The 13,551-nt window shown below is 40.8% G+C and overlaps 1 long non-coding RNA gene across 23 annotated transcripts in view; it reads left to right on the top strand.

The window, feature by feature from the left end:
- The window catches only part of LOC143830491 (uncharacterized), a 44,921-nt gene that overhangs the window by 15,346 nt on the left and 16,024 nt on the right, over positions 1 to 13,551 (top strand). For 12 of the 23 annotated variants that reach the window (XR_013228480.1, XR_013228494.1, XR_013228493.1 and 9 more), the window contains 2 exons: positions 244 to 454; positions 3,681 to 4,639. This is a non-coding gene — a long non-coding RNA (uncharacterized LOC143830491). Of the gene's footprint in view, positions 1 to 243; positions 455 to 3,680; positions 4,640 to 13,551 lie in introns of those variants that run through there. The other 11 variants (XR_013228486.1, XR_013228489.1, XR_013228497.1 and 8 more) reach the window with 5 other exon arrangements.

Here is a 13,551-nt window from a genome sequence, read left to right as displayed (position 1 = left end):
TAAATTGCTGTCCCCAGGCCTGGTCTGCCTCTGATTTCTTGTTCTACATCCTGAACGACTATCAGAGCAGCTTTGTTTCTTTGTGTTTGCCATTTCCAGTATAAAAGACTTTGTAATTTTCTCAATACAAGATGTTATGGTGCACTTGAAAACCATCTGTTCAAGGCATGGCATACAGAATGTGTTAATATCTGATAATGATTCTCAATTAACCTGAAACAATTTTAATTGCATATTTTGTAGGTTGGGATACAGAAATCTGTGGATGCAAAGATCTCTGGTCTTTTCATTGCTTCTCTCCCCCAGCAGTCCTTTCCAACTTCAGGAAAGCTGATTTCTACAGTAGCAGGATCAACTTCGATTAATACCCATCTGTGTCAGAGAGCTGCGCTGATAAGAGGAAAAGAGATGAAATTGCCCTTTCCAGTGCACCTCAATAGAAGGGGGAGAAGAGGTGAGTTCTTCCTCAGCATAGTACCCCAATTCAATCCATGTTCCCCCAACCCATTTTCCATGTGGAACTTGTAATCCCAGGAATCAACAAAAAGAATGCGAGGAGGGGAACATCTATAAGAACCTTCTATTAACTGGAACCACATTTTCAAACACAGAACTCACCTCCCAAATTTTGTAGATCACTTTGGAATGTATCCCACTTTTCTATTCACTTAAGGTGGCTCACACTCATATTAAAATCAAATGCAATAAAACACTAGAAATTATTGTAATAAAAACAAAGAAAATCTGTCTGGAGAAAATCATGCTAGCATTCCACAAAATATTCAGCAGGCCACTTATCAAGCGGACAGTTCAAGCAACTTACAAGGGAAAAAAACACTGAAATAAAACCACCTTAAACTAATGGTGCCTTCAAACCACCCCAGCAGTCCACTCCACAATATGGATGCTATGATAGAGAAAGCAGGAGGAAACTAGGCATTGGGCTTGCAGGGAAATGTCCTGATGTGTCAATGCCTCAAGGGCCTGCTAATGGCCAACAGCAAGCAAAACCAAGGTACGGCAACTCTGCTAGTGCCTCAGGGGCCACTTAACTCAGACCATTGTCGGTTCACAGATTATTTCTGCTGCTTTCAGTTTATAGGAAGCAAAGGATGAGGGAATGCCCATTGTTGGGACTGCTGAGCTGTGTGATTTGCCATGTTGTCTCAGACTTGTCAACTTGGCTCGCTCCAGGGCCATTTTCATTTCGCAGTCCACTTTTGAGCATGACAGTGGACAGCACACCACCTGCAATACAGGCACAGTAAGCAGTAACATCTGCAAGAAACATAGCCTGTGCACAGATTCATGCTGGAAGGGACAAGACACGTCAGCAATAAGGAAAACACTCTATTGTGACAAAGGTTCATAAATCTTACAATTTCTGGCAGCTAATGACGGTTCATGCTGACCACAGATACCACATGTAGCTAGACAGATTGCTCCTTAGTTATTATATGAATAAAAGCTGCAAGTGGTCATAAGTTTAAATGCAACAAAAGAAGCCTTAACCTCAGACCTTCAGATAATATTCCAGAATGGAGTGAGAAGTAGAATATGTTTTACTTTACATATTATGCAGTAGAATAAATGGCAACATCAAACCTTCCAAGGCACAGAGACAGGACCATGTAGACAGAGACCATGAAAATCTCCATATAAACACTTTAATGCTTTATTAGTATTACTCATTTTATTGACGTAAGCCTTTAATTGAAGAGAAAGATACTGAGAAAGTATGCAGTCCTCTTTAAAAAGGACAGGTTATATTACCTCACAGTCAAGCAGATTCTAGCCAACAGAGTAAGGAGAACAGACTGGCTTGGCAGAGGTTATGTGGTACTTCAAACAAAAGCAGTTTAATCTAAAGAATACCTCTAGCAATCAAACAGATTAAACATAGAAAATATGGTGGATGTTCCCAACCCCAACCTGTGAGCACTTCTAGAATTCTGAGAACAGATAGTTTGTGCCACCAAATGGCTGTCAGGGTGGTGGGTCCACTGACAGAATGTGGGCGGTTCCAGAAAATGTTAAGAGGTCCCAAGGCAAGTATCTTTCTATGATGGAGGCAGCTGTTTCCAAATGAGTGCTCCCCATAGACACAAAGGTAAGGCTTTTTTCCTTCTGAAACACCTTCTCCAGTGATGTAGACAAAAGCCAGAATTGGTGTTGTTGCATTGTGGAATGGATGCTTTGGTAAATGAGCAGATAAGCACTAGAAAATGCTTTGTGGGTACCATGAAATCTGAAGGCATCATGTTGGGGATCAATGAACTATGTTTTAGATCCAAAGTACTGTCAACTAAGCCAGCTTGGTGTAGTGGTTAGGAGCATGGACTGGTAATCTGGCAAGCCGGGTTTGATTCCCTGCTCCCCCACATGCAGTCAGCTGGATGACCTTGGCCTCGCCACGGCACTGAGAAAGCTGTTCTGACCGAGCAGTGATATCAGGGCTCTCTCAGCCTGACCCACCTCACAGGGTGTCTGTTGTGGGGAGAGGAAAGGAAAGGTGACTGTAAGCCGCTTTGAGATTCCTTCAGGTAGAGAAAAGCGGCATATAAGAACCAACTCTTCTTCTTCTCATAACAGAATAGAACTTTTTCTCTCCATACCAGAATAGACTTCACCTCACTTCTTCTTCCAATAACAGAATAGAACTTTACCTCACTTCTTCTCCCATTAAAACCCTCTGAGCTGCCCAAAATGTTGCTGCTGGGGAACAGCGAACCTTCAGGAACTTGCAAAAATCACTCCGCTCTTCCACAATGCCTTAAACTAGCAGAAAACAATGTTTGAATCCAGCCATATATTTCTATAAATCGCTGTACTCTCAGAAAAGTGAAATCCCCAGAATTCCTCATAGGGAAAATATACTAAAGCAGTTTCCGTGTAATATAGATATAGCTTCAGAAGCAATTTATGAGAGTTAAATTCAGACTTTTCCAGATCCTTGGAGAAATTAGGGCACCAAGACCAAAAAGCAGGTACTATCATTCAGTTATTTATTTGAATACCTATAACCTGCTTTTCTTTCCACTGGGAAACCGGAGTGGCTTACAAAAGAAACCCCACAAATATAATAAATTGAATAACAAAAACAAAAGGAAAATTTAATACAGCTCCAGGGCTGGGCTGAGAGCCAGTTGAGCTACCTCACTTAAGAGGACAGGCTATGAGCCATGGTTTAATAGCCAAGGGCGCTTATGCCAATAACGGTACTCTGACTTTAGCCAAGGGCCCAAAGTTCTCTGACTGTTGCTAAAAAGTTAACATCCCTGTCCATACCTGAACTGGAAGGGAATGAAAAAAATAGCCTTGATTCTAATGTTCCCAAGATTGCCCTCTCTACAATATTTGCCTTTCTGAATTATGTGTTTCCTCCTTTTCTGGCAATAAATATAGTTATTGATCCCTACCAATTTGATCATAAATTATTGTCATCAACTTTCCTTATGTATGATGTTCAGCAGTTGAAATATGGACATTACATATTTGTTTCCATAACTTGTAATAATTTGTCATACAAACATAGGAATTAAACCAAAAACAATACTGCTTGTTTACTTTCTAAAAATATATTCTAGCTTCAGCTTTCTCTGCATTGGGCAGTAAAATGTCTCAAAGATGTGATTCAATAAAGGGGAATAAATTCTTTACTGAAATGTCCTTTTAATCAGACTGTTCTATCAGGACCAAGATGGACATAAGAAGAAGATGCCCTCAAATCACAACCAACTTCTGGGTACCCCCTCCACAGGGCATTCCAGGCAACAGATGAGCAGTGGAGAGTTGTCATTACCTTCCTCTGCATAGCAATCCCGGTCTTCTTTCATCCAAGCAGTAACCATGGCTGACCCTGCTTCACATCCCTATTGTAAAGAGCTTGAGTTATTCAGCCTGTTGACATGGACATAACAGTTGCAGTTGCATAGGAGTTGGACCAGACCATGTGCATAAGTAAGAACAGAATGTACAAGAGCAGTTTTGCAGCACATTAGTTTACTTGGAAAAGGCAATATGGAGGGGCTATATTCAGCCAGTGCTTTTTCATCTGCACTGGTTACCAGTCTGTTTCTGGATCAAGTTTAAGGTATTGGTTTTAATTTTTAAGGCTATACATGGCCTGGGTCCTATCTATCTGTGGGACCACTTATCTGCTTATGCCCCCCACAGAGCATTATGTTCTGCAGGTATGAATCTGCTGGTTGTCCCAGGCAGCTGGGACGTTTGCCTGGCCCTGGCTCCAGCCACAACCTGGTGGGATGAGCTCCCAGAAGAGCTAAGGGCCCTGTCAGAGTTGTTGGCTTTCCACAGGTCCTGCAAGATGGAGCTCTTCCACCAGGTATATGGTTGAGGCTGGGGTGGTGTCCCCGGTGGTACCATCTGAGATCTCCATCTGAGACCAATGAAGATTAGCTAGGATCCTCACTCCCAGTTTCCAGACCTACATGCTGAACAGAGGGAGGAAAGTTGATGTTTTATGGTTTGCCATCTTGTTTAGTGTGATCTTATATTGTTTTTAAGGGTATTGTTGGGGATTTTATTGTATTTTATTAATTTTTGTAAACCACTGCGAAACGTTCATGAGCAGTGATATATAAATGTAATTATAAATAAATAAAGCATTGGAAAATGAGTTACAGTTCTATTACTGCCCTGGGGAGATGTGATCTTAGTCTTCGCAAGGAACAGCTCTCTCTCTCTCTTTTTAGAGATCTTAATAATAACATTATTATTTAAAATAATAAAAAAGAAAAGGCTCCACAGGCCAAGCAACCTGGGTTGAAGCCTTTTGCTAGTGCAATGTTGTCACTACTGTGGTCAAATAGATCCCCCCCCCCCCGGTATACTCATGTCTCAAAGGTATTTATGGGCCATCTTGTTCCTCCAAGAAGGCATAACATTATTTATTTAGTTATTTGTTTTGACAGTTTTATACTGTCTGTAGATCAACTCACATAGTAAAACAATGCAATAAAATATTAAGAAGCAACACAAATGTTATCCATAACAGTCATAAAAAAGCCAAGGTATTAAAAGATCACAACAGTGATATTCATAAAACAGTACTCAGAATTCCCTCAGTTGTGATTTGCTGAAGCTTTCTTACCACATTGGACTCTAAATGTAGATTCCAAATCTAAGCCCGGCATTCTGCATCTGTGGTTTTCTCCCGTCTCTGTTCAGGACTCTATTCGCAGTAATGAGTTTTGCAGTTCCATTAGGAGAGTGGGTGGCCCCACCTCTCCCCCCGCCTCCCCCCTTTATTATGCAAATTTGCATTGTAACATGATTGTGTTCAAAAAAATTTTAATGGAGGGGAGGGGGCGTGCAGGAGGAGAGGCAGATTATAGTCAGAATTGATACATCATAACTTGTGGCGGGAAATGGAGGAGGGAGCTGACTTGAATCACAGGCTTCATCTTTAGGTAAACATGAATCCCCTCCCAGAGAAACCAGGATTCTCAAACTGTGTGGCAAAAAAGGAATGCATTCAGATCTTAACAGCAAGATTTTAATGTGAAAAGTTTGTCATTTCACTGAACTTTAGAGATGTTTTTAGTGGCTGTGGGAATAGTCCTGGGTATAAAGAAATATTTTGGCCTGCTACCTAAAAGAAAGGATGGGAAGTGTCAGGTGAGCCATGATGGCCTGTCTCTGGTCATTCCCTGCCTTACCTATGCAAAGTTTGAGTCCACTGGCACTTTCAAGGCCAAAAAAGTTTTATTCTGGATAGAAGCTTTCATGTGCATGCATGAAGCTTTGTTCTGCTGCTTCAGACCAACACAGCTACCCACCTGAATCTATGCAAGCACAGAGAGCTTGGCTTAAGAAGAGGATCTCAGCCAGCAAGCTGAGCAGTACAAGAGGAGATGACCCTTCAAGTTCTCCAACCTGGGGCCATTTAGGGCCTTAAAGGTTGGAACTGGCATGTCAAATTGTGACTAGAAACAGATGGAATGCCAATGCAAGCCTTTCAGTAAAAGTCTGTATTTTGGACCAGTGAAGTATATAAAGGCACCATGTGTTACAGGTGAGACCAGAACCTCCATCCATAGGTTACTGCAGTACTGGGGGAGGGGGACAGTTAAAGCACAAGAAGACCTTAAACGGCTCTGGCCAAAGCAGCAGCCCCAGGTAGACAGTATGGGAGCATGAGAATCTCTCATAGCTGACCTCAGCTTCTTGTTTCTACAAGCTAGAACCCATGACCTTAATAATGGACATTGTTTTCAAAATTTATTACAAAGCAACAGCTTTAGCAGAAAAATAATTTTTTCATAAGCCAGGTAATGAAAACTCAATATATTATTATCCACCTACCTACCCCCTCCCATGTTTCCCTAAAGATCTGAGCAGGTGTGATAGAACATGAGGGGCTTGGATCACTGTCCCTACAAGCACAAGGCAGGTGAGTAGGTCCTGCCAAGAGCAATATAAATTCAGACACTAATGTTTTTCATTGGTATGGGTTTCCAATAATACATTTGGTTCCTCAGAGGCTAAAATATATGATGACGTATCCCCATTCCTATAGCTGATTCTCCCCTTTCCAAAGGCCCATCTGCCTCTTTTCTATTGTGTAATGGTTTTCCAGAGTGCTAATGTAATAGCAGTTTACATTATCACACTGGCCCCATGTCCTGGGTCATTCCACAACAGAAATGATCCCACATGCTGACCTATTAGTTCTTTGTCTCTGTGTCCCTCCTTAAGCTCCTCTCCAGACTGCAGAGATCAGTTGCCCTGGAAGAAAAAGTTGTCATTCTCAAAAAGGAAACATTATTAACCACAAAATCACTTCTCCATGTAGGAAATACCTGAGTGTCCCTTCATTGGAAGGCATTTAAACTTTAAAGATAAAGTTTAACATTTAACAGAGCAGTCCAAGGAGGGAGTGTAAAAGGAAAGAATCCCATAACAGTCAATGAGCAAGTCAAAAACAACTTTCACCATCCTCCTGCAACAGCTTCTTCTGCCTGTCCTCTAGCTACATCTCTATAAGGCAGGCAAATGCTGGCAAGGGCTCATGGGAATTGTAATCCATAGACATCTGGAGGACCACAGGTTGACTACCCATGCTTTAAGGCAAAGGCTTAGTGTAGTGGTTAAGAGCAGTGGATTCTAATGTGGCAGGCAGGATTAGATTCCCTGCTCCTCCACGTACTGGGTGACCTTGAGCTAGTCACAGTCCTATTAGAAATTGTTCTCACATAGCAGTTTCTCTCACAGGTCACAGCCTCACCTACCTCATAGGGTGCCTGTTGTGGGGAGAGGAAGGGAAGACTATTATAAGCCACTCTGAGACTCTTTAGGGAATGAAAAGCAGGGTATAAAAACCAGCTTTTCTACTGGGAATGTGCTACTGAGAAACAGGGTCTCTCCCCCTCCACATGTTCCCATGGTGCTTCTGTGTCCCATTTATAGTTTCCCCATCTTCCATGCCATTGGTCTGAAATGTGCTTTGTTGTGATGGTCTTGGAAATATTGCAGCAAGACCAAGGTGGTATCCATGTGGAAAGGGAAAGTCTACATCTTCCCAGTCCCATCCATATCAACATTATTTTCCTTGCTGCAATTGCCTGTGATGGCTACCCCCATAGCATTCCTCTCTTCTCAGATTGCAAATTGCAAACCTCACATGACTTACTTTTGAGTAAACATTCCCAGGGCAGAGGCTTTTCCTGGCTGTCCAGGGTCCCAGAAGGCTGGCAGGGGAGCATTTCAGGGCCTCCTACAGCCCCCCCCCTCCAGATGGCATACAGAAGCTGCATCAGGAGGCGGCTCACCCCTCCCCTCCCCTCCCCTCCCCTGGCAGTCTCCGTGCAATTTGACCTGATTGGCAGAGTGCTCCTCTGGCCCTCATTGGCAGAATGCTCCTCCATACTGGTGGTATACTCCAAGGGAGGGCCAATCAGGTAGGAAGTAAGTTGTCTGCATGCAAGTTCAACTTTATAATGTTTAGTGAAGTTACATGTAGATGTGCTTGGAACAGCAGTTAGTCAATGTCCCTACATCACACACATGTTTGCATATTCAAGAAGCTATATGTGAGATTCATATTGCTTCCTAGACAGGAATGCCTTTGAATAGGGATGTTACAATATAGGAAATACTTTTGGGGTTCATACCCTGGCATGTCTCAACGAGATCTGGCAGAAAGTCAACATGCTCAAATTGCTGAGAAGGACACATCATTTTGATTCTATGACTGGCTCATTTTTGTTGTCTTTTTTTCCTTCTTTGATCTAGAAAAATAATTATAGCAGCAACAGAAGGCAACAAGAGTCAGCCTAAATGTGCCTCTCTTCCCTCTTTGTGCTATTCCCAAGAGCTTTGCTGGAGTTTGCTCAGTGGCAAGCATCTCCTGAAGTCTTGGTCTTCCTTCTGAAAGGAAAAGTAAACTCTTAAAATTCACAAATTAAAAAAAAAGCCTTCCTAACTAAGAAAATGCCTCTTAAAACAAGGAGTGTTTTAGAAGCACAGCTCTGCAGGGAGTGTTTGATAGCTTGTAATATTTCAAAAACTATTCCACGGAAGGGAAATGGCTTGATTTTGAAACTAGAGATTTTAGAGACACACAGCTAAAGGGTACTTAAATATTTCATGTCCTTTACAACCGCTTCAATTTTGGAAAAAAATATTTATTGAACACTCAAAGTTTTATAGATAGTTTTAGAGCTAGGAAAAAAAACAATTAGTGGTGATTTTATGCAGAGTGAAAAGCCATGGGGAATGAAACGAGAAAAATATGTCTAAATTTATTATTACATCCCTCTAGGTAGCCGGAAAAGGCCTTTTCAAACCAATACAGATTGTTAATTCACTCTAAAGAGAAAACTTAGGATCACTGCCTGGACAATAATAATACCCTTTAAGAAGTAAACTTCAGGCTTATAATTTTTCATCACCCTGAAATAGCATATGCCAGTCACAAACAGTTACACATTTTGGGTACTATGGATTAGAGTGGGCATTGCCCCTTTAAGTTTTCTGTTTCTCTTATATGCTCTGATAAAAATATCCATTATATTAATTATATTCTTATGTATTAAAACATTTACAGCCCACCATTTTGACCAGTGATGGAGACTTGATGCATGGAATGTGTGTGCATGTGTGGGGGAAGAGGGAGTCTCACTTTGGTTTATTCCTGAAATCTTTATGCAGACAAGGATGTCTTAAAAGTGAACTGGAGTTCCACCATCATGGATAGTCAGCCTGTGGCAGAGGCAGCAGGGGGGTCATGACTCTTTCGGACAGAATGTGCAGCTATAGCAGTGATAGGCCTGTACTCCTGCCTACTTGCCTGGATTTATACTATTTCAGACTGTAAATTGGATGGGGGGGTGTAACATGACTGGGATATCGTATTCTAGCCTAGTTTTCCTACAAATATGCTAGGATCCCATCATGTGAGACTCCACCAGCAGTCTGAAGTGGTAGCAGCCAGAGAGAGGTATACCATCTCATTACCGCTTTGTGAGAAGCAAACTTTGGTTCACAAGACTACTTTCCAATCTTGGCTATTGGACCAGTGTCAGCCAACCAGAAGCAAGACTTTTTAATTATTCAGTATGCTTTACTAGAGTCAGAAACCTTGCCTACCAAACCACAACTTTCAAGAGAAAATGACCTACATAGGAAAATTATTTGCACAATGTATAGTTAGTCTAGAGGAGTATGTTTCTATGAATCTGTATTAGTTTGTGTAGCACTTATATCAACTACTCATATCGTAATTAGAGTTCAAATACTGTAAATGATACTCATTCACTGGCTGGTTAAAGGCTGGCTAAAGGCTGGCTAAAGTTTAATGGGACTATTAATGTGACTCAGAGATTCTCTCAATCAGGCTGTGAGTTTGTAGATTCACTTGCATGAGAGCCAAGTAATTTACTGTTGGAGTCTGGACAATTATGCTCTTCCATTGATACCATGGTGAATGGGACATTCACTAGTATTCTCGGTTTCCCTGCTTGTTCCTTCTATTTGCATAAAACTATTCATGCGGTTTTGTACTAAACATACAAAAGAGTTCAAATACTATCCCCACCCACTTCACTCCACCCCGCATCCCACCAAATCAAGCACAAGTCAGATGGAAAGAAAACTTTCATTTATTCCTACGTAATCATCAATACGGCAAAATCTGCAAAGGAGGATTGGTTACCAAAGAAGTTGACTTTTGCATTTATTTTCGATTATATTGAACTGATTGTATTAACACCCAGCTCACAGATCTATACTCCTTTATACCAAGTATATTCCAGTGACATAATCCATAGCAATTCTGAATAGCTGCTTTGATCCTTAGAACAGCAGTTAAATGGGCCAGGCCAAAAGGATCATGATAGAACAAGATGGGGTTCTACCTGCAACTTAATAATGTGAACAGCTGCAGGCAGCTGGCAGAGTTCTGCAGCACCTCTGGTCATACTGTAGTCAATGGATATGGCATGTTTTTCTAAGTTGTACATGGGAACAGTCCCTTGCTCTTCGGTTTATAATGCTTCCAGCTATATCAGCAACATTCACTGTCCTCGCTTTCTTGACAGAATGGGAACATTAGTCTAGCCACACTGCAGAAAACGTGCCTAGCAATACACTGCCATCCTAAATAGAATTACACCCTTCTAAGCCTATTGACTTAAATACACTTAGAAGGATATTATTCTGCTTAGGATGGCACTGCTAGTCATTGTTGACATTTTGATAAACTTCAGCACTGATGAGAGACAGCAAGATAGTAATCACTGGCAAACATTCACAAATTATAAACACCCAGTGTGTGGGTATGTGTAGATACGGGCTGTGTAATGCATTTTTCCTAAGCATCCCACACAGAATTTTTATCCAGCTAATACAAGGGTTTTTTCCCTCACATAAATGCAAACAGAAACTGAACACACCACAGAGATTCTTCCTATGGTTTACAGGGCTGCCAAGAGTTACTATGTTCCCCCAGACAAAGATTTCCTCTGCCCCCATCAACCCAAATATTATTTTAAAAAATAGACCAATCATTTGGCTTGCTTTTGATATTGAACCTATAGTAATAAAATGATTGGCCTGTCTACCTATGTTTATTTATTTCTTTTTTATATATATATTCCACCTTATTCCCCAATGGGAACCCAAAGCAGTTTACATCATTCATCTCCCCTCCTGTGAGGTAGATTAGGCTGTGTGTGACTGGCCCAAGGTCAACCAGTAAGCTTCCACTGCATAACTAAAAATTTCCCAGATTCTAGTCCAACACTTTAGCCACTACACCATACTGGCAGGCATAACTCATCAGAAATAAAGCTAGGAGAATCGAAATTGGCTATCAGCTTCAAAACGATTGTGGAGTTTGTTGGAATTGCTATCAGCAAATAATTTGGTGAAGTCAACTCTGAAGGTTTGCTGTTGTAACTTTGGTAGGCTGCTAAACTGTACCTATGTGCTCACGAGTGACTCCTAATGGTGACCTTGCGCCTGAATATGCTCTAGATGTGAAGCAGAGAAGGGGTGACTTTTCCAGGCAGAGAGAGAGAGAGACATTGTTTTTCTTGTGATGGAATAAACCATGTTTTCAGGCTTACAAAGTTTATAAGTCAAAGAAGATCCCAAGCAAAGGGCTTCTGAGGACACAGATAATTCCTCATCCAAAGGAAATAAGAAGGAAGAGGTTAGAACCTATGCGGCCTTTGTTAAGTAGAATGCAGGAAAATCAGAGTACTCCTGGATTCTGAGTCTGAACTACATCTTTTTAATATACCAAAGTGGTTTGAGGAACTTTCTCAATGTCCTGAGAATGTGGTGTTAAATTACACTGAGTGTGCAAGGGAGAGGCACAGTTTACCTCAGGCTGAAGGATACAAATGGAGAGAATTTTGTACTGTATTTAAAAGATGTCCTGCTTGTTCCTGAGATTCATGATAATTTGATTTAATGTAAGAGAATTGTAAATGGTGATGGGACTGTAGCAATGTAAAAGAATTCCTGCAGCATATTATTTAAGGACTGCAATAGAAAAATTCCCTAGAGGTAGAGGGCAACTTTTTTGTCTTTAAGAAAATGGAGACAGATCATGCATTTGCAGTAAAGGAAGTCTCAAACAGAGAGATTCTCAAGGTGGCTAAGGGCCCTCTAGTGACAAGGAGCTCTCCAATGTCCAAATGGCAAGATGTGGGTCACCGTGAAAGGCTTCTCTTCTCTTCTCTTCTCTTCTCTTCTCTTCTCTTCTCTTCTCTTCTCTTCTCTTCTCTTCTCTTCTCTTCTCTTCTCTTCTCTTCTCTTCTCTTCTCTTCTCTTCTCTTCTCTTCTCTTCTCTTCTCTTCTCTTCTCTCTCTTTTTTTTTTTTTGCATTGGAGGCAAAACACAACATTAGGAATGTTCTATGAACAGTTATACACAAAAATTATGTGAATTCATAAAATCATAGAATAATAGAGTTGGAAGGGACCTCTAGTCCAACCGCCTGCACTTTTAGATAATAATCCTGGAACTTAGGACCAAGCCAAGCCAAGTTCAAAAGTTCCAACACAGTTCAGGCCCCAACACTGAAAGGCATGGAAAAATACTAGCCCAGTTGAGACAGATTACCAGCACACCATTCTACTTGCAACTGAAGTTAAGGATCTCTGTGGAAGGCATAACTCAGAAAATAATGTTACATGTTTGAAAATTGAACATTGATTCCAGAAGGATGGAGGAAGCTACAGTGCAAAAGATGAAGGGAACTTAAACACCCTGAATCAGGGTATCTTCATGACAGGCAACATGTAATGAGATATTTTAAGCAACCTGTCATGTGTCACTAATATTCAGATCCTCAGCCCACCATGGATATTTACTGGATGACATACTCTTACCCTAAGCTACATCAGAAGGCTTGTGAGGATAAAATGGGGGACAGGAGAACAATGGAGCTTTGGATCTCCACTGGTAAGAAAGACGGGACATGGTGTTTCTTGTAAATTTAATTTTAATCGTGCTTAAAAGATTACATCATTTGTCATGTAGTAAAGGAGATAGCTTTGCAAAGGGCTCTCTTCTCTCCCACCAGAATAATAATACTAATACTAATACGAATACGAATACGAATACTAATACTAATAATAATAATAATAATAATAATAATAATAATAATAATAATAATAATAATAATAATAATAAACAGTGCCTGAACCAGGAGTTGTAACTTCTGTTCCATATATGTAATGATTAAAATAGATTCATGTTCTGTTACTCTGCGAGGTGGATGAGGGGAGACACATTCTTTTACTACTTTGTTAGATCAAGGGGAAATGTTAAATCTCCTCTTCACAGACACAACATTCATAATATTAACAAATGTTTGCTACTTGGGTGTGCAAAATAATGCATGGTATTTTTCTGGTTCTAGTATATTGAACCCTAACATATCAATATTTCTCTATGGTATTTGGATTTGGTAAATATTTGGAAATGTTGAATTTTGGGGTTCCATTATAGTCTATGGGGACTATTATAGTCATAATGGAGAATCAGCCCATGGATATCTGGGGCTCGGGGGGGGGG

This window comes from Paroedura picta, chromosome 2 (genome assembly GCF_049243985.1).
Source record: "Paroedura picta isolate Pp20150507F chromosome 2, Ppicta_v3.0, whole genome shotgun sequence".
Lineage (NCBI taxonomy): Eukaryota > Metazoa > Chordata > Lepidosauria > Squamata > Gekkonidae > Paroedura > Paroedura picta.
The sequence above is the reverse complement of the archived record's forward strand: the minus strand, read 5'-3'. Positions and strand labels throughout refer to the sequence as shown.